Source organism: Alligator sinensis, unplaced genomic scaffold, assembly GCF_000455745.1.
Source record: "Alligator sinensis unplaced genomic scaffold, ASM45574v1 scaffold862_1, whole genome shotgun sequence".
NCBI classification, from domain to species: domain Eukaryota; kingdom Metazoa; phylum Chordata; order Crocodylia; family Alligatoridae; genus Alligator; species Alligator sinensis.
The window spans coordinates 2,533,326-2,553,376 of record NW_005842066.1 but is presented as its reverse complement, the minus strand read 5'-3'; the positions used below and the strand labels follow the sequence as shown (position 1 = coordinate 2,553,376).

The 20,051-nt window shown below is 41.1% G+C and overlaps 1 long non-coding RNA gene across 1 annotated transcript; it reads left to right on the top strand.

Annotated features, from left to right (window-relative positions):
- Positions 1–1,244: 1,244 nt before the first annotated feature.
- LOC112550267 lies at positions 1,245–16,863 on the top strand. The gene is made up of 3 exons (XR_003094009.1): positions 1,245–1,316; positions 4,787–4,853; positions 16,422–16,863. It is a non-coding gene; the product is annotated as an uncharacterized LOC112550267 (long non-coding RNA).
- Positions 16,864–20,051: the final 3,188 nt, after the last annotated feature.

Here is a 20,051-nt window from a genome sequence, read left to right as displayed (position 1 = left end):
ACTGTAAAGTTGTAGAGAAAGGTTGCTCACTGGCCAAGAACTACAGATGTGTCTAGGTTTATAATTAAACAGATGTTTTAATGATAATTAAGGGATTTCAATTCAGTGCAACTGTCTTCCAAACAACCAGATTAAAATTCCTAGCACACAAGTCAAGTAATCTTTCTAAAATATATTTAACATGTGAGTGACCATTTATTCTTGTTGTTAGGTTAACTGAATTAAAAATAAATAGTAAAGGCTAGACAAGTCAATATTACATGGGAAAACAGGTCTGCAGTTTTTCCTTTAAGTAATGTTCAGAAACATTTCCATTTCTCAAAAGGTTCTTCTTTGAATAATAGAGCATAGTCATGAAAAATAGATTTTCCTGTTTGACTCCTCTGCTATGTAGTAGCACAGGGGAGACAAACTTGTATTACATCATTAGTATCCTCTTTGTAACATTTCTATTTTACTGATAATCTAGTTAGTCCTCCTAACACTGGAAAAGCCAGCATCTGGTAGTTGCCACAGTGTTTTGCAAACAAGCAATGTGAGTTTGACAATCTGTAATGTGTACTGATTACTCACCATATCCATGAATGCCTCCTAAAGGGGAAATTATTCACGTGCATCATGTTCACAGATCTTCCAACATTAGTGTTTTCCTTGTCAGATAGCTTTATCTGTTATGGTATTCATAGATGCATTCCAAAACAACTGCATAAGCAGTTATCACCAAGGGTTGTTGCAAAAATTATTTGTACTCCACAAAAATAAGCATCGCCAGGATCTGAAGAAAGACTTCATAAGGTTTTCTAGATACATGTCCATCCAGTTATGCCTCACTACTTACTTAAAAAAATAATATTAAACTAATCAAGATAAGATAACTGCTTATCCTAAATTATGCGAAAGGTTTGCCTTGATAAAATCCAAGTGGTTTTAGTATAAATTAAAGCATCTTCATATCCAGCATTTTGGACAGTTGGAAAAGGTTAGTCAAAAGATAGTTTCTTGTCATCCATGTTAACTCAGTGTTTGATGGAAAATGTATTACTTCAGATTGCTTTGCCATGTTGTCCTGTAGAAATGAATATTGCTTTTTCTTCTTTCTTAGACACATATTCATCAGTGGTCACTTTAATGCAATTTTCCTTTATTCCACGCCCAGGGAATAGAATGGTGGTTAATCAGCATGCACAACAAGAACAAACTTCTTTTTTATATTTGATTCTCTAGATTTATTTTCTTCATCTTAGAAAGAAGAGAGGAAGTACGCTTCTTCTGCTCCACAGGACAAGACTGCAATTAGACACCATCATGAGTACAAGGTACCGTCACGATCAAATTCATTTTTTGCTGTCTAACCCCATAATAAGGCTGTCTGTCTGCTCCCTTTGAGTAAAATGACTAAGCTATTGATTCTTTCACTGCAGTCTAGTTCTAATTTGATGTAATACTGTATATAAAAATCATGTGCATGGTTTCATATTTTGCCAAAAAATCAAAGCTTTAAGTCATATGTTATCTAAGAATTTTTTCTTTGCTGTCCTTTTTCCCCCAATTCAGCTCCCAAATAGTAGTTATTACTCGTGAGGCTCTGACAATATCCTTGGGAAGATTCTTAAGCCAAAGCTATACAGACCTTGTACATTTTAAAGCAATGCAGGCAACAGGCTCTTGCTTTCTTTCTCCTGACAAGAATTTCCAACATACCCTTTGAAATTCTTGTATCCTTTCATACTCTGCCTTTGCTCTCCAGTTCAGTAGCAGCTCAGGACACTTGCAGACTCTGTGGCACTATTACTCTGCAGCAGAATCTGCTCCAGGCTGCAGTGAATGCTGCCTGACAGAGGATGTGCTAGCGTCAAGGGGGCCCTCTAGGTGGGTTCTCCTGACACAGCATATCCTCCTGTGCTTTTTCAACAGACAGATGTAGAAAGGAGGATGGGGGTATTTAGGGGAAAAACAAACAAATAAAAATATCCAGTCTTATTTAAAACACCCTGTTTCTCTTAATAACTATGATCAGACAAAAATAATATAGAAATGTTACGATCCTAAAAGAATGTGTACCTAGGATAAAATATTTTATTATATCCTTTTCATGTGATGTTTAAAAGGTTTAGAGACATTTTCCTCCTTTCAGGTTCCTTGATCATAGTCCACTTCGCCACATTTTCACATGGTTTATGCAGCACCATGACTTTTAAACTTAAAATGACCAGTTGCCCTTTTACAGAGGAAATCCTGTACTCTGAAAGCAAACTACACCTTCAAAGGCATTAACACATGCCATGAAACTGTTTGATTAGGGAGGGCTGAAACTTGGGAGTATCAGGATAAGATATTGTTATATTTCCTTACACTTGACTTTCCTACCATCACAGTTCCATTTTAAATACCCCAAATTAGCCCTGTCACTATTGATGGCATTGTGAAACAAACTAACTAACTAACTAAGTAAAGTAAACTGTTTGAGTCTAACAGTGCTTTGGCAATGAATTAGTATTTATCTGAATTCAACAAGAAAGAACATCTTATTAGCCGCATAGAGACACCAACATTTTCATTCCTGAGTTTTAATTATTTTAATAAACATTTCAAATACTTCTTGTGCAAAATAAAATAGTTATCCTAATATAAAGGAGCTCTGGCAACAAATGTCCAGTTACAGTATGCATATTTTATTTAAGTATAAACAGGTATGAAAAAAGCAATACTTGAGAGTTTTAAGAGTGAAAATAGCAAATAACAAAAGTGTGTGTATTCAATAAAAAGTAAATTATTTAAATTACCTTTTTAAAGGACTGATAAAAATAGAATACTGTATATACAGTTGGGGCTGGTCCTGCTTTGAGCAGGGGTTCGATTGGATGACCTCCTGAGGTCCCTTCCTACCCTGATTTCCTATGATTCTATACCACTTCATACTGCATGTAAAAGGCAATTCCTACTACTCCTGTGTTGGGGCTTACACCAATATACATTTAAAAAGAAAATAAAAACAAATATTGTTAGATTTATAAAAGTGTGTGTTTCACATAACTTAGCAACATTGCTTCTCATTAGACTAACTCCCTATCCTTTTATTTGCCTGTGGTAAGATCCTCTATACTGAAAGCATGTCTTAGGTATTTGTAAAATGTCTAGCACACTGTGGCTGCTACACAAACCAACATTTCTATTATTTGTATTTAGTTATCGCTGCAGGGTCCCATCACACTGGGTGCTATGCAAAACAGAGGAGGTTGCAGGTCGTGCTTTGAGGAGGTTACAGGCTGAATAGAAAAGACAGAAAACATATAAGCAACATACTAATAGTACAAAACTTCTTATCTGCTTTTCTTTCTTATTTCTCTTTCTTTCTCGCTCTCTCTCATTTTTGGATTTGTTTGGACATATATGATTCTTAAATTTACCCATATTATTCCTGCATCCCAGCTGTTTAAGAACCCCAGATACTCTTCCATTTATTTACTGTCACTATACAGCAAGAGTTCCCTTTCCCTTCACAAATTGATCCGAGACCTGTTCACAGCAAAAGGCCCAGGTAAAATAGTCACAAATCCTTGTATATGGTCATAAGTGAACATACACCAACTCTCAAAGAAGGCACTATATTTTTCTCTTGCTCCTGTAACTACATTTGTTCTGACAGTGACCAGGGGAAGTTCCTGTCTTACAGCAATGCACAGTGCACAGCAGGCACCCTTTTCCCGTTCAGTCTTAACCTGCAAGATCCAAATACATAACAATATTGTAATAGTAAAATATAATAAAAAGCATGTCAGTTATGAGGATTAGACTCCTCCAAACTGATATAGGGTACAACTTATCTGAAAACAAGGGGGAAAGGAAAATTTGAGCTTACTAAATCCTTTTACTTTCTTAGTAAGGGTAAAATAATTTGATTTTAAATACTTTTTTTGTGATAATTTATCATAGTCTATGGAGCAATACACTGCTCAGCAAGCAAAGAAAACCTTTTAAGTATGTCACTGGTGGGTGATGATAATGGTATTATCATCTGTGGCAGTATGTGAGCTCAAGCACTTGCTAGTGGCCCAGTGTTCACATCATGAAAAGGTCAACACCGAATTTGGTAACCTTGTTTACTGTCTTAGCATAGTAGCCAAGAACTGGAGGGATGTGGAGTCTGAACTATGGTGTCAACTGCAAAGAGAATTTAAGGGCATGAGCCAAGTGTTTGGCACGGATCAGCGTGGAGAAACTTCTTTCCTAATCCTTTGGCTCTGTGTTGAAGATAGAAAATGTTAGCCACCAGGGAGGGCAATCTGGTATTTTGAGTAAATACTATATTTATTTTAAAGAAATAATTTCCTTTAAAACATAAAATTAAACTATGATGATTCTTTTTTCAAGGTCTAATAGGTTCACATGTTAAATATTTAATTCATCAGTTCTTATTTATAAACCTATTAAAAGCATTCTATAGTTGATAGTGATCAACTAGAAAAAAATGTAGCCAAAAATGGCTCAGTAAGCAGCATACTGTATTACTGAAACAACAAATAATGGACCATTTATATGTCAAATTTACAGCAAGCTTATTAATCACAGTAAATGGGAAAGAATTTTAGGTTAAAATTACTTTATCATCAAACATTTTTTCTAATCAAAAGAAACTCAATGAGTGATAAAGAAACACACATGAGTGATAAAACCCAGTGTATTGAAATAATAGGCAGATACACAGTGCTTTGTATGTTCGAAATGATGTATAAACATTAACCAACTATGAAGTTTGTGGAGTAATTGAATTATTCCCAATTTACAGTCAATGAAACTGAAGCCAGGAGATTATATGACTTGCCAAACACTTCTCAGTCTACCAGTATCCAGAGGTAAGTCTTTCACTAATACTTCTTTCCTGTAATATTTTGCAGGAATAATATCAGAAGCAAATACATAACCATCTTAACAACCTTTTTATCCTTAACCTTTGAAAATGTGGCAACTGCTTTTTGAGCAAAAGATTTATTTCATTTTCTATCATGTGCAAATCATGGAGCTTGTGGAAATGAAAAAGGCAAAAACTAGCATGTGAACCCACTATATCATCTAGATCAGGGCTGTCCAACTGGCAACCCGTGGGGTCTGTCAGTGCAGCTGCTGGAGTCTCTGCATTAGCATGGTTTTGGAACCCAGAAGCTGAACAGTGTCAGTGTTCACCTCTCTACCCCCTCGCCTGCCGCCAAAGTCAGTCTGTGATCACTACTGGCACTTAAAATCAATGACAGGGAAAAGAGGGCTGAGCAACAGTGATGTTCACCCCCTTGGTTCTGGAGCCATGCCAACACAGGGGCAGGGCAGGGGTGTCAAGAAGCCACCATCCTTCTGCCAGAGGTGGATCATCTTGCACAAAAGAAGCCCCATGGTCTGAATCCAGCTCAAGGGGCCAAATGTATTGAATGCCCCTGATCTACTTCATTTGTACAAATGTGATTATGAACATTCTGTTTTAATTATAAAGTATGACCCTGTGAGTTGCAACATTTGCTTTTTCATTTCCAGAAGTCAGGCAGATATCCTCAGTAGATTAAAGTTTATAATACCCACAAAGCTCTTTCAAAGAATATGAAAAAGGAAACTGATTGTTGTGAACAAACACTTTGTTACTTGAGTATTCATGTTCATTCATATGCTGTAGTGTGAAAACTACTAATAGCATGTCAGCATGGAGATAACTATTCCTAGATTTAAAACACTGGAAGAAGGCACATATAGTGAAGGAGGATCCAGGGAATTACAGACCAGTCAATCTGACCTTAACACCTGGAAAAATAATCATGGTACAATTCCTCAAGGAATTTATTGTGAAGCACCTAGAGGAAAACAATGTGATCAGGAACAACCAGCATGATTCAGCAAGAGTACATTATGCCTAACCAGCTGGATTTCTAGGATAAATTGATATCTCCATTAACAAACTAAGGAAACATAGACTAGACATGTAGTCTAAACAAGTAGTCATAAAAGGCTCAAACTCTAGTGGGGAGAAGGTATTGGGTGGGATTCCTCAGGGGTCTTTCCTGGGTCTGGTCTTATTTAACATATTTGTTAATGATTTGAAAGTGGGATTGAGTGCACGCTTAGCAAATTTGCAGATACCAAGTTGAAATACAGATGCAACACTTTGGAGGGTAGAATTAGGATCCAGAATGTCCTGGATAAACTGGACAAATGGTCTGAAATCAAACAGATGAAATTCAACAAGGACAAGACCTGCACTTGTGATGTAATAATTACACGCACAAATATGGACTGGGGGATGACTGGCTACGCTGTAGTACTTCAGAGAAGGACCTGGGGTTACAGTAGACCAGGGGGCAAAATATGGCCCATGTCCTAGATCCAGCCCACCAAGGGGTTCCATCCAGCCTGTGGCGGGTCCCTCGCCTCCACCCGACCCAGATGTGGGAGGCAACCCGGGCTGTGGTACATGCAGCTGGTCCTGCCACCCTCAGGCACATAGTCGGGTTGGGGCAGTGCAGAACAGCTCCTGGCACTCCTGGTGACAGCAGCTCCTTTCACCTGCTGCTGCCAGACCCAGCCCCAATTCCTGGGCCCCCCAGCCTGTCTACCCTTCATCTACTGCCAGGGTGATGGACAGATTAGGTGGGCAAGGTTTCCATTGAGACTAACCCAGGGCCTGCGTGGGCACGGTGTGCTTGGCCGGGTGGATAGGATGGAACTGTGGGCAGGTGGGAATGGTGTCCAAGAGTGGGACAAGCAGGCAGGCTGGGGTTGGGATCAGGGGGCAGTGACGGTGTGGGACTGAGGCCTGGGGCAGAGCCGCAATTTGTTCCTGGCATACCCCTGCCTGCAGAACCGGTGCCTGTTGCAAGGGTGTACTGGGAGTGGATCACAGCTCTGTCCCGGGCCTTGGGCCTCAGGCCCTGGCCCCACATTGTCGCTACCCCATGATCCTGCTCCATGATTGTGGCCCCAGATCCATCTGAGCCTGTCCTGCTCCTAGATGCCTCTCCCCACCCACCCAGCCAAGTGTGCTTTGCCTACATTGGTCATGGGCTGGTCTCCATGGAGACCCCAGGATCACTGGGTGTTGACAGTGTGGGGCTGGGACCCAGGGAAGAGCCACTTAGGGAGTTTTGGTGAGCTGTTGGAATGTGAGAGGGATGAGGTGCTGACCCAGCCTGGCCCTGCAGAGATGGAGAGGTGCTAACCCAGCCTGTGACAGCTCACCAAAACTCCATAAGTGGACCTTGGGCCCAAATAATTACCCACCCCTGCAGTAGATCATAAGCTGAATATGAGCCAAAATTGTCATCTTGTTGCAAAAAAGTCCAACAGTATACTAGACTGTATTCAGCGTTCCCTCTAAGCTGCACGCATGCATGGCCGCACACAATAAAAAATCATACCGCGCAATAACTTTTTAATACCACTCACACTGTGGTGTACCAATGGGGAGGAGGGGCAGTAGGGGGCTATGGACCCTGGGTGTTGGCCTGGAGCGGGGTGGGGGGGTATGCCCAGTGCTGTAGGAAGGGGGCACTGACACTCCGCTCACTGCATCAGACCTGGCTTTGAGGCACTAGCTTCAAACGATCCCCTGGTCACCAGACCCTAGGCCCCTGTCAACTGGCCCACTGGCCCCTGTGTGGCTACACCCATCTCTGGAGCTGGGCCCCTGGCCCCTGTGTGGCTCTGTGCCTCATGCTACACCTACTCTGGGCTTAATATTCACTAGAGCCTTGAGCCTGCCTTTGACAAGATTCAAGGCTATCAGATACCCCATGGGCACTAATGGGACCTCCATTTACCTCCCCTTATTGTCCCAACCCAATTAGCTGGTTTAAACACAACATAAATACAAGCCCCCATGCTATAACATAAACAAGAACAGCAGAAGCAGCCCTATGTCCCTTTAAGAGGGCAAACCTTCTTTCACCCCTTGTCTCAGTGTACTTCCCAGCATGGGCTCCTTGCGAGTTCCCCAAGCCTCAGTGTTTCTGCAGCCAGCAGAGCAATCCGTCTAGCATCCCAGGGTTGCTGGGGCTCCTGGCCAGGAGCTCCTAACCCTGAGGCTGACAGGGCTAGACTGGCTTACCAGACCAAGCCCCAGACTTATGTACTCCCAGGGCTCTCTGTCACAGATGGTTTAGTCAAGGATGATCCTGCCTTGAGCAGGGGATTGGACTGCATGACCTTGTGAGGTCACTTCCAGTCCTACTTTCCTATGATCCTACTTAGTACAAGAGCAACTTAAAGTCTAAGACCCAGCTCCTCTTCTGTCCAGTAGATACCTGAGCTGTTGCAGCTACTCATTCAAAAAATACTTGCCTTAGAAATATGATATTTCTTGCTTTAGAAATATGATATTATACCATCCATTTCTTGCCTTAGAAATATAATATTATGCTATCCAAGGTGGCATGCAGCTCTCTCCTCCTCTCCATGGGCATCATATACTTTCTACACCTCAGGAGCCAAATTCTGTGGAAAGCAGGAAGTCAATGACTCCCACCTTTTGCCCAAACCTAGGAAGGGAATTGTGGGTTCTGCTTCCTATTTGCTCTGCTGTTTATACATTTTGTATTTATAAATTATTGGACAAAAAAAATAAGTAGCATTGGAAGTAAAGACCAGAACCCAGAGATCTTACCCTCTTAATGACCTACTCAGCTCACTAGGATACAGAGTAAAATTCTATCTTGTCTGGTCATCTGGCTCTAGGCCTCTTACCACCCAGGTTGTGAGCTTCAACAGAAGAGGTACAGAATGCCCTCAGCCCTACTTAACCATTAACCTAGTATTTAGGATACTTTTCAGGTTGTGGATGCTATAGGTTCAACTCCCCTCAAACCAAGCAAGGTCCTATATCCCAGAATTTCAGCTCGAATTGGTAGTATGCTAGTTTAGAAGAATGCCAATGTCTCCCTGAAGGAAACTAAAGTCCTTCCCTCCTGATCACAAATAAAATAAGATAATCCATAGAAGTTCTTACTGCTTCTGAAGAAAAGTCTAACTGTTTTATTCTGATCATTACTGGTGTTATCTAACTAACTCATCTCTTCCTTTTAGTGTGGGCAAGGAGTCTACAACATGGGTCCTAGAAAATTAGCCCTGCCCTGTGATGTAACTGTTCTTATGCTTTTCCCTGCCCTGCCCTCACCTCCTCACTGGCTTACATACAAGACACTATTGTCCCTTGTCCTGACTGGGGAAAAGCAGCAATTAGTTTATTTCCAATGTGAAGAAAAGCGTAAGTCTGCACTTAGTATATATGCTAAAAAACTAGGGTATTTTCAAATGGGGTCAGGCTGATAACTCAGTTTGCCTCCCCAATTTCCCTGTTCATTACTGAAAGCAGATTTTATGCTGCCTCTAAGGCATTATGTTACTCAAGCAACTGCTAGTTAATACAAGACTGACATTGCACTGGTTGTTGGTATTCAGACCTACTCTGTGACAGAAAAATGTCTTGTATTAGATAACCATAAATTCCAAAATGATAACATTGCCATAATATTACCAAAAATAAACATGAATACTATACAGCATTACTGAATCTCCCAGGAACAATTTGGTAGAATGTATTTAAAGAAACCAAATCTTTCTCCCACAGTTGTAAAGAAGAACTGTTAAGAAAACCTACCATCATTTAGTATTAATCGAGTATAAAGAACTGAAGTCCAGTCAGATACATTTCCAGCAAATAATCATGACTGGTGCTTTTATTCAAGAATTACCTCTTTCTACTTTTGTTGTTGGTTTATTTATTTAAATCAAAGTAACAGTTTGTATCATTCCATTCTGAAAGATATTAGTCATTTGTACTCACAAAAGATGCATATAAAAACCATTTCTTCCACTATAATAGTGACTTTAGATACTTCAGTGTAATATTACATTATACTCATTCTGTAGGAAGAAATGTAAGTAAATGAAACAAAGCTTTTGTCTAAAATAGCTCTGAGTATTCATTTAAACATTCCGCCTTATTCATAGGAGACTGATACAAGACCTAATTTGTAGAAAATGAGACCCACTGTGACTAAGAGGTAATTTTACATACAGTCATGAGGATTACTTCCAGTCCTGTTCTTAATCCAAAACCAGAAGGAACTGAGAATGTTGCAAATGTTGCTCAGCCTATAATGGGTTTATGGCACCCTGCTCAGTTAACGAAAGAATAGCACCAATCAATTCCAAAAGGGGTTTTATTTGGGCCTCTTCAACTTGAAGACAAAGACTTACATCTATGGGACATTCTTTCAAAACTGATGTTGAGGTGTTAAATGAGAAAATGTCAGTTTTTTTCAAGAATTGCTAACTAACCCTTTGGACAAATACATTGAAATAATGTTGTAAGGATTACAGAAACAACTTTCCATGATACATTGTATATTGGATATCAAACAGAACATCATCAACTGACCTCAGCAATAACCCCCTTCAAGTTGTTGGGGACAGAATCTGACCCATCTCACAGCTTGTTGGCTGACTCTCCTAAAGGCTGCTTTGGCCGCACCTGGAGTATAAAACCATTATGCGAAAAGTTGTATTACCATCACCAGTAGTATTTCATTCTCTACTAAATCAAATGTTGTTCTTGAAAGGATTGCTTCTTTCCACACAAGCACTTAACATATATAGTAAATAACAGTTACATTTCAAAAAGAAATGTGAAAAAGCATAAAGTGAGGAATTTAGTGAGTATTTTAGAAAGGAAACGATGGCCAACATTATAAGGATGAGCGGAGTGGCAGAGCTGTCAAAAGGGGGTGGACACAAGAATGGAGAAGGCGGTTTCTCATGCTCTTGCGCCCCACTCCACTTGCACTTTCTAGTTCTAGCACCTGCAGCAAGTAGCAGTACAGGAGTCAGTGGGAGAGTTCACGGCTGAGTGGAGATATCACCTTATATTTTGCTACCAAAAACAGGATGTTTTTTGCCTGCTCAACATGGGCATCTATGGCAAAATAATCAGGTGATATCTCCCTTCAGCAGCAGCTAATTTCATCTGCTGCTCCTGTGTCCTGCTCACTGCCTGGAGCCTCAGGAGCCAAAAGATACAGGGGGAAGGGGAAAGGGGGAAGGGAGAAAAAGGACTGCCCTAGGCACAAGCCTGGCTAGTAACACCTCTAGAAGATGGCACATAGACAAGAAGCAGTCCTTTGGCAGTTGTTTTTGCATCCTCACTGGCATAACTGATTACTTTGTTAGAATACAGATTAGTTGTATCATTATTGACCACTATCTATGTGCATAAAAGCACCAGTAGGAAAACCAATGCAGATCAACAGTTATGTTTGCACTCAGTATTCAGTCCAAAAAAAACCCCAGTTTATTAATATGGATAAAAGGCTGTATCTTTTATGATAGGGACTGATTTTTTCAGAGTAAGCTTTTCAAGATGCATAACCAGTCCAAATTAAATTATTATAAGATATACATATACAAATATATACACACACGTACTGTCTTAAAAAAGAATATTTTAAGTTGTACCTTGATTTAAAATAAATCTGTACAAAAAGTTTACCAAGTATAATAAAAAGTACAGTGGTCTTTAGAGCCCTAATATTATCACGTTCCAAAGATCTAGGTCTCACAAAATGGTCTTTATTTTACTTCAAATTGACTTACACAGGAACCTAAGATTTGGGGCTAAGAGGTCGTGGCAGTATTGGAGCCCAATCACTAATTTTACAAGTGACTACAATATATAAACCATTTAATAAACTAATGGTACGCGCTATCTAAAAGTTTCCTAACCAATCCCCACTGGAAGGCTGTTCCAGAACTTTATTTCTCTGATAGTTAGAAAAGTTGCCATTTCTAATGTCCATAGCCAGTGCCAAATAGGTTGCCCTGACTGCTTTTTAAACTGAAAAAATCTACCTAAAACAGAACAGAGATACTAAATAGAAAATAACTTACAAACTTTTTTATTGGTAGTATTTCAACTGTAAAAACAAGAAGAGTTATATTTTACCATATTCTAACATGCAAAAAGCAAATCTACATGAACTATGAATAGGTGCTATTCCCAGTTTCCATATTTTCTTTATTTTGCTGTGAAATACCTTCTCAAATGAAAAGAAAACCAGATTTAAATGTCTATGAATATGAATGTAATGATTTACATCTGTGAATAGTTTGTTGATTACTTTTCCATGTCTATACTCTAAACTGCCTGTAGATGCAGATATAGGGGCAGAAGCCTGGATTGTCCTAGTTACTTTTGGCTACCAATATGCAATTGGTAATGAAAACATAGGGTCCTCCCAGAAGAACAGCAGTTAAGGAAACTGTGTGAATTCCCTAGCAACCATGGAACAGACTTTTGAAAGTGTGTTTGACTCAGCACCCCATACAGCTAGCACTACAGTGACAGAAACACTCTTCCACTTAACCTTATAGCAGGGGAGGAATAGTGGCCACCTCTGCAACCAACCATCTCCCCCTGCAGCCTCTGCTTTCCCATTCCTCTCCCCCACAACACAGCCTCTGCTCCCCAACCTGCATTTCTCCCTCTCCTTGTACCCCTGCTCCACATTGGCAGGCTCCATCCACACTAACAGGAGTGTGCAGCCCACACAGAAGCTACTGGGGCTGAGCTGGCAGAGGATGGAGCCTGCCAGTAGAAAGCAAAGTCAAGGGAAGGCAAAGAAGCTTGACAAGGAGAGGAGCAGAGGCTAGAAGAGGGGGGACGGGAAGGAAGAGGGGCAGGAGAGGGAACAGAGGCTGAGGAAGGGGGGCCCAAGACTGCTTGGGGGTGTAGATAGGGGCAGAGGTAGCAGGTCAGCAGACCTCCCACCCCTCACCCTGGAGCACATTTATTCAGCAGAACAAGCAGTTTTCACTTTTTACACTCACTGCTGAAGAATGATACAATCCCTCTGCCAATACACACTGAATAAACTCTACTGAAAGACAGAATCATAGAAAGTTAGGGTTGGAAGGAACCTTAGGAGGTCATCTAGTCCAACCCCCTGCTCAAAGCAGGACCATCCCCAACTAGATCATCCCAGCCAAAGCTTTGTCTAGCTGGGTTTTAAAAACATCCAAGGATGGAGCTTTTACCACCTCTCTGGGTAACCTGTTCCAGTGTTTTACTGCCCTCCTAGTAAGAATTTTTTTCCTAATATCTAAACTAAACTTCCCTTGCTGCAACTTGAGATCATTGCTCTTTGTTCTGTCATCTGCCACCACTAAGAACAGTCTAGCTCCATCCTCTTTCAAACCTCAGTTCAGGTTGTTGAAGGCTGCTATTAATTTGATATATAATATCTTCTATTATTATGTATCTTGTTAATATATTAATATTATTATATAATATTATATTAATATATAATAGCACATTATATCTAATATATATTTATATCTAATATAATGCTGAACAGTCTAGCTCCATCCTGTTTCGAACCCCCCTTCAGGCAGTTAAAGGCGGCTATTAATAACATATTAGATATATAAGAAGAGATTACAAAATAGGCTATCATGCTCTTTACTAAGAAGGTTAATACTAGAAGGAGTGTTTTGGAAGCTACAGGCACTGGTGAAGAGGATGCCAATTTCATTATAGCATTGACAGAGCTGATGTGAGTACCAGTCTTGTAGAGCTGGTGCCTCAGTCAGCCAAAAGTTTTTCTTCAGGGCATAGAGAAACATAACCATTAGTTACAGAATGGCTTAAATCCAGTTTAAACCAGAAGCAGACAGAAATACAAGTCTATTAAACTGGCTTAAATCTACTCAGAAGAGTTCAAAAGTGTACCTCGCAAATCAAGTACTATTTTGAACCACTTCAATGTGCACTGGTCCAGTGTTATGTGTAGACATTAAGCATTCTGTGACATAGGGTTGGCCAGTCTTCCAGGCATCCCACACTGCACTACTCCTCACCACTACCACCAAACATAAACACTGCTACAACTGGCTGCTCTAGTATGTAGCCAGAACTCTATTATCCCCTTTTCCCCCTTTTGTTAGCACTTCTTATCAATGAGCTCCCATTGCACTGATTTTCAGTAAAAGCTATCTTTCTAATAAGCAGCTGTGTTCTCACTTCCTACTCAACCTCAGCCCCTCATCATGCCTTCTGAGCCCCTGGGAACCAAAAAAGTATGAATCTAAGCACCTTCCCCCAAGTCAGGAAAGCACACTGCAGATTTTAGTCATCTGCAGGTTATTAAAGTATGCTGAACTCATATTCAAGAGATGAGGGAAAGCAGAACAGTGACGTTGTCCCCAGTCACAGGCTGCTCACCCCCTGGGACTCCTAAACATGGGTGCAAGTACTTTCCCTTACCCCCTGTTGTCCACTGCTGGGCTGGATGCACATTCACACCTTCTGGTGTCAGAGCCACAGCACTTCAAACAAACAGGAACCAGTTTCCAATCAGTGATATTTTGGAATGGTTTAATTGTTGGTAACTGGACTCCAACGTGTCAGAAGGACCTAGTCTAGGTCTTGGACAATGTCTTAAGAAGGCAGAATGAGGTTTCTTTTTGCTAGGTCCCTTTAGAATAGCTGTCTTATTTTCTCCCCTTCTCCCCTTCTCAACACATTCATTAATCAAATTATAACATAATCAACATAGTTGTCTTTATTGAAACTGAGGCAAAGTATTAATATAATTTGAGACATGATACATTTTATCATCTTTAACCCCATCCTCATTGCACAGAAAGCATTATTTCCTTGTTCTCTTATAAACTAAATTCTCCATCTATTTAATTAATTTTATTTAGTTTATTTTAATTTCCTGTGCAAGGTTTAACTCAGACTAACTTTTGCCAATTCTTACTTTATCCCTAAATCTCTATTTGCTATCAGTCTGTACTTCTAATCTTTACAGGGTCTCTGCTCATTTCTAACAAATTGCTTGAGATGATTATTCATCCAGTGTAATCTGGAGCCCCTTCTGGTGTATTTCCCTTTCTTGGAACATACATTCCTGACAGTTTTAACAACCTTAAAGAAAATTTAGGATGCTTCCACATTCAAGTCCTTGAGTTTTTCAGTACAGGTGGTCTAACTAGTTTTCTCTCTCAAGGTTTGCCCTCTTGAAATTGAAAACTAATGTTATTTTTTTTCTTTATCCTTCCATTCAATTTAAACTCCAGAGATTTCTGATGATTTGCTCCGTGGGATATTTTGTGTGTTCCGCTTTTTTCTTTTTTTTAATTTTAAACAGACTGCTTTTCTTATTACTTACCACAATGCAGCCTAAAATAGAATTGCCTTTTCTTGGACTATTTGATGAAGAAATCTGTCAGCTATCATATCTAAAAATATCCGAGTCCTACCAATACCAGTAGTGTTCATTCTTCTGTCTATATCTTGGAAGTTAAAATCTCCTGGACATAATTCCTAATAGTATTTCTCTGTATTAATTTTAAAATATGTGAATGTACTGTCCACAGTGACTTGCTGGCCAAAGGAATCAAAGAAGAATAAACAATACTAGTAACAACACAGAACCATAATTACGCACTGCAATTTAGAGACAAGGTCTTTGTTCTGAAGAATTAATAGCCAAACTTTAAGACAAAATACATGAAAGAATTACTATTCATCATGCAGAAAATGAGACTAACATGCTTTTAAACAGCAGCAAAATAATGAGCTGATTGTCAAATCCTTAATGAGATTTATTACATGAATATGGGCCAATTCTTTCTGTGTAAAAAGCCATTCTTGTGTTTTTATTATTTATTTACTTTTATTTAAAGCAATAAGAGAGACCCAACATGTGACAAGCTAAGTAGGAAATCTCTGTGGGTTTCAGATTAGATGACAAGTCTGTATGACTTTACAATAGATTTTGTAAAGACTTGAAACTAAACTCTACTGGCATTTACATCACTGAAAATGCTGAGCAACCATGCTGACGTCACTGGAGTTAACAATGAGTCATGTGACTAGGAGCAAACTTTAACCCTAATAGGTATTGTTCTGTTATTTTAGATGATACATTTGCAAGTATTTACAGTGGAGGCTGGTTAACATGTGAAAGTGAATAAATCTAGCTGACTGTGAAAGGTTGGTTCAAGCCTAATTTACAACAGATGCTAATGAACTTCATCATGCTCATCTTGTAGGCCCTGAGAAACTTCAGTTGATTATACATCTACATCTAGCTTATGAAAGAACACAGAAACCCTTCCATTCCACTTGTGGCACTAATATCTTTAAAAATATAAAATTTTAAAATTGGAGGGTCAGCTTTTACTGTGCATGTGCACTCGCGTGCACACAAAAGCCAATGCACACAGTATTTGCTTTCTAAATAATTGTTGCAGTTTAACATAAGGTTCCTAAACCATATACTTTAAAGATGGATATCAACTTCAGCTGCCTTAGGTTGTTCTACTAAAACTGAGAAAAATTAAAACCCTCTTTTGCAGAATCTCTCTCTAACCATTCTTTGCAGCTCCAGAGGTATTTGGCAGTAGAAGAATCCTTCATCTCATCAGAGTCCAAATAGCAGCTGGATCCTCAGTTTGCTCCACTCAACTGAATAAACAACTTGCATCTAAAGCACCACAAGTACACCAATACTGAGGCCAGAGCTCCCTACCAATGCAGCTTCTGCTGCAGAAAAGCATGCTCCTCCATCTGTCTGGAGGTCCTATTTTTTTGCTACAGGGCAAGAGAAATGACTCAGCTTCTTATGATTAACGGCAAGCTTCCAAGAACCAGAGAAAGATTGAGTCAAATTGCAAAACTTAGGACACTACTAGAATTGTTTCTTCTCACTCTCTACTTCAGAAGAATAATGTAGCATGAAGAGAGAATTCAGAAGTCACAAAAGTGAGCTTTCTGGGACAGACAGCTTTTGGAAAGCTCTTCTACTTGACTCTCTTGCTGTGAAGAGGCACTGGCTGAAAGTGGGACACTGGCAGCAGGAAATGAGAGCAGGAGAGAGCAAAAAGCTGTGAAAGGGGAACAATGCTTCCACAGCTGCTGCTCCTTTACGTTTGGGGAAATCCTGAGAAGGGTGGGGTGGGGCACAAAACAAAAAGCCGGGATAGGAGAAAAAAGAATAAGAGGCTGCTGATGGGGAGAGAACCCCAAAGACCCGTCTAGACAGAAGGGAAAGACTAAACCGGGTCTACTTAAATTCAAGAGTTGACGGAGGAGGAAGTTCATCTCCAAAGAAAAAAACAGAGAGGCTGCCATGGGATGGGGTCCCCAGGGATAGCCATGATGCCCCTAGGGCTCTGTGACCATGCCAATCCTGCCCAACAGGCACCCGTTTCCTCACCTGCCATGTCTTGCTGGTAATTATAATAAATAGGGAGGCTGCCCTCGAGTTTGTGTTTGGACATGGCCCTGATGGACCCCACTGAACCCTGTGGGTTCTTGGACCCCTTCTGGGTCCTGCTCAAAATGGTTGCCTCACGGAACACCCTCAGCCTTATGGGCTAGATGCGTGGCTCCAAAATCACCCTTTACCATGCCCCAAGCCTCGCAGATGGTATTTAAACATTGCCTCTCTGGGGCCTTGGTATAGCTCAGCCTCCTGTTATCGCCAGGCTCTCCGCAACCCTGTCTCTGTGCCCACACTGGTGCTGGGCACTCTGCAGCCCCTTTGTCACTGTGCCCCCTGGCTCTGGGGTCTGCTCACCCCCTTTGTCACTGCGCCCCTTGGCACTGGGGTCCCCACACTGTAGTGGGCCCTAATGAGGCCTCCTCTTCCCCCAATAGCCTCAGTCCGGTCCACCAGTTTTATAAAACAGCAACCAAAATATGAACCCCTGGGCTATAACATAATACAAACAGTTCAGTGTGTGCTCTGTCACTTTAAAAACTTCCCCCCCAGCACTAAGTGCCTTGTAGGCCAGGTTACCTAGTGAGCTCCTGGAGCCCCATTAGTCCTATATGTAGCATATCAGGCAGCTACAGTGTCTCTGGGTAATTCTTCCCTGGAACCTCCCTCCCCTGGCTGCTGCCAGAGAACTAACTCCTGCTGGTCTCAGCCCTGGGGTTTATATGCGCCTGGGGGACTGCCTTCTTCTGGTCAGCTGATCAGGCGCAGGCTAATTCCCTTGTTAGCCTGCTGCCATAGTAACCTGCACCTGTGGGGTTTCTGTCTGGCTCTTAAGGCTCTCTCCCTAGGCAGTTCCTGCTCTTAAAGATGCAGGCACCTTAGCGCCCTGTGACAGAGGCTCCAAATGGTGGAGTGATGTCTGAAGAGGTAGCGGTGAGAAAAGAAGAACAGCTACCTGACAGGTCAAAACTTGTGTGTTTCTGATTTCTTTTACTGTATTTGGACACTTTGTAGAGTCAATCAGACTTAAGATGATTTCAGGGGAGAGAGAGCCAGAGGGATGGCGACTCTCTCAACCTTAAGCTGACAGGAGCACGTGGAGAGACACAGCAAGGTAAGATCTCTACTGGAGAAAGCGCATTAAAAATATTTTTTTTCAGTTCATTGTTCAGTCCAACTGTTTAGCCTTAATTAACCCTAACTGTATATTGTATGAGGGTGGAGCTAGTAATCCGAAGAGTTCTCGATTATAAAAGTGAAGACGTACCTGAGAAGCATTTAATAACCACAGCCTGTTTAGCTGTGAGTTGGTCATAGCTGTAAAAATAAATGACAAATAAAAAATAAATGGTGATTAACCCAAACAAGCTTGTGAGTCAATCGATGACTTATGTTTGGGCATCATCTAGAGGAACTTCCAGAGACCCCATAAATTTTCACGTAGATTGCTGTTACCTGACTGTGGTAAAAAAAAAAAGAAGCATAACACTTCCCGAATAATAACATCAAGAAATAAACAAGACATGGCAGGCAAGAGTAGGACTATACCACTGGGACATAAATATAGGCAGTCTCAGAAAAGAGGTCTAGAGCTCGAACATAAGCTGAACTACCACACATGCATATACTCTTCTTCATATAAGCAGCCAGAACTCAGCAGAACCAATATCAAACATTTAAGACATGTGTGTTGTAGAGTTTGTAAAGGGCTGTCACTTCACTCACTAAACATCTTTATTTTCCCTAGGGCAAAATTGCCCCCACAGGAAACAACATAAACAATAAAACAAGTGCACAAACAACAAATAGTTATGTAACACCCACACAAAGACTGGGTTGTGTATTGTTCAGTAGGCAGAAGGGTTACAGTTAAATCAAAACCAGCAGTCCTTCCTCAGACCCTGAGAAGGCAACCCCAGCTCTATGCTGCCTCCTTAGCACCACAGCCTTCCTTCTCTCTTCCTCATCTACCCTCCTTGGGAGCTTTTAACTTTCCTTAGAGCCAGTCCATCATCCCTGTTATCTGGCCCTGTGCTCCTAGGATTATCCTTTAACCACCTTCAACTGGGCTCCCACCTCAGAATCATGCACATCATTACACATCCCCCCTCCCAAAAGTGGAGCCCAGGGTACACTCTTCCAATTTTTTAATTCCACTTATTCCATGCCACTCACCCCTCCCCTCCCACCACTTCAAAAGTCTGCATTTGTATGTGCAGATCCAGAGCACTGCTGTATTGAGAAGGCAAAGGGCTGTAGGGACAGGTACCACCTCATCAACCGGGGTTGGCCTCCTACGTACCATTAAGCCATGTTAGCAGGGCATGGTCAGTGATCAAATCTAAATGGGCCCCTAGGACATAGTAGCAGAGGATCTTAACTGCTCACTTAATCACTAGACACTCCGGGCACTTTTACATGTGCTCTGGGGGCTTGAAGGAGAGGGGCACAGAACTTTAATTAGATTGTCTCCAAGAGCCACTCTAATTAAAGTGCTGCTGCATCTCCTGTATCAGCATCCTGGCACTTAAAAATAGTGGCAGAGGGGCCTGAACTGAAGCTCTGCAGCCTTCCCTCTCTCTCCCTCAGCTACTCTCCCTGGGAGCTTTTAACTTCCCCTAGGGCCAATCAATCATTTCTGTCAGCTGACTCTGTGCTAGGCAGGTAAGCTATTACCCTTTAACCCCCTGCATCTGGGCTCCAGCCCCTGAACCATGTACCTCATTACAGAGTTGTTTGATGGAGTCCTCAGTGCAAGACACTTCAGTGATGAGGTCTCCTATGAGATTT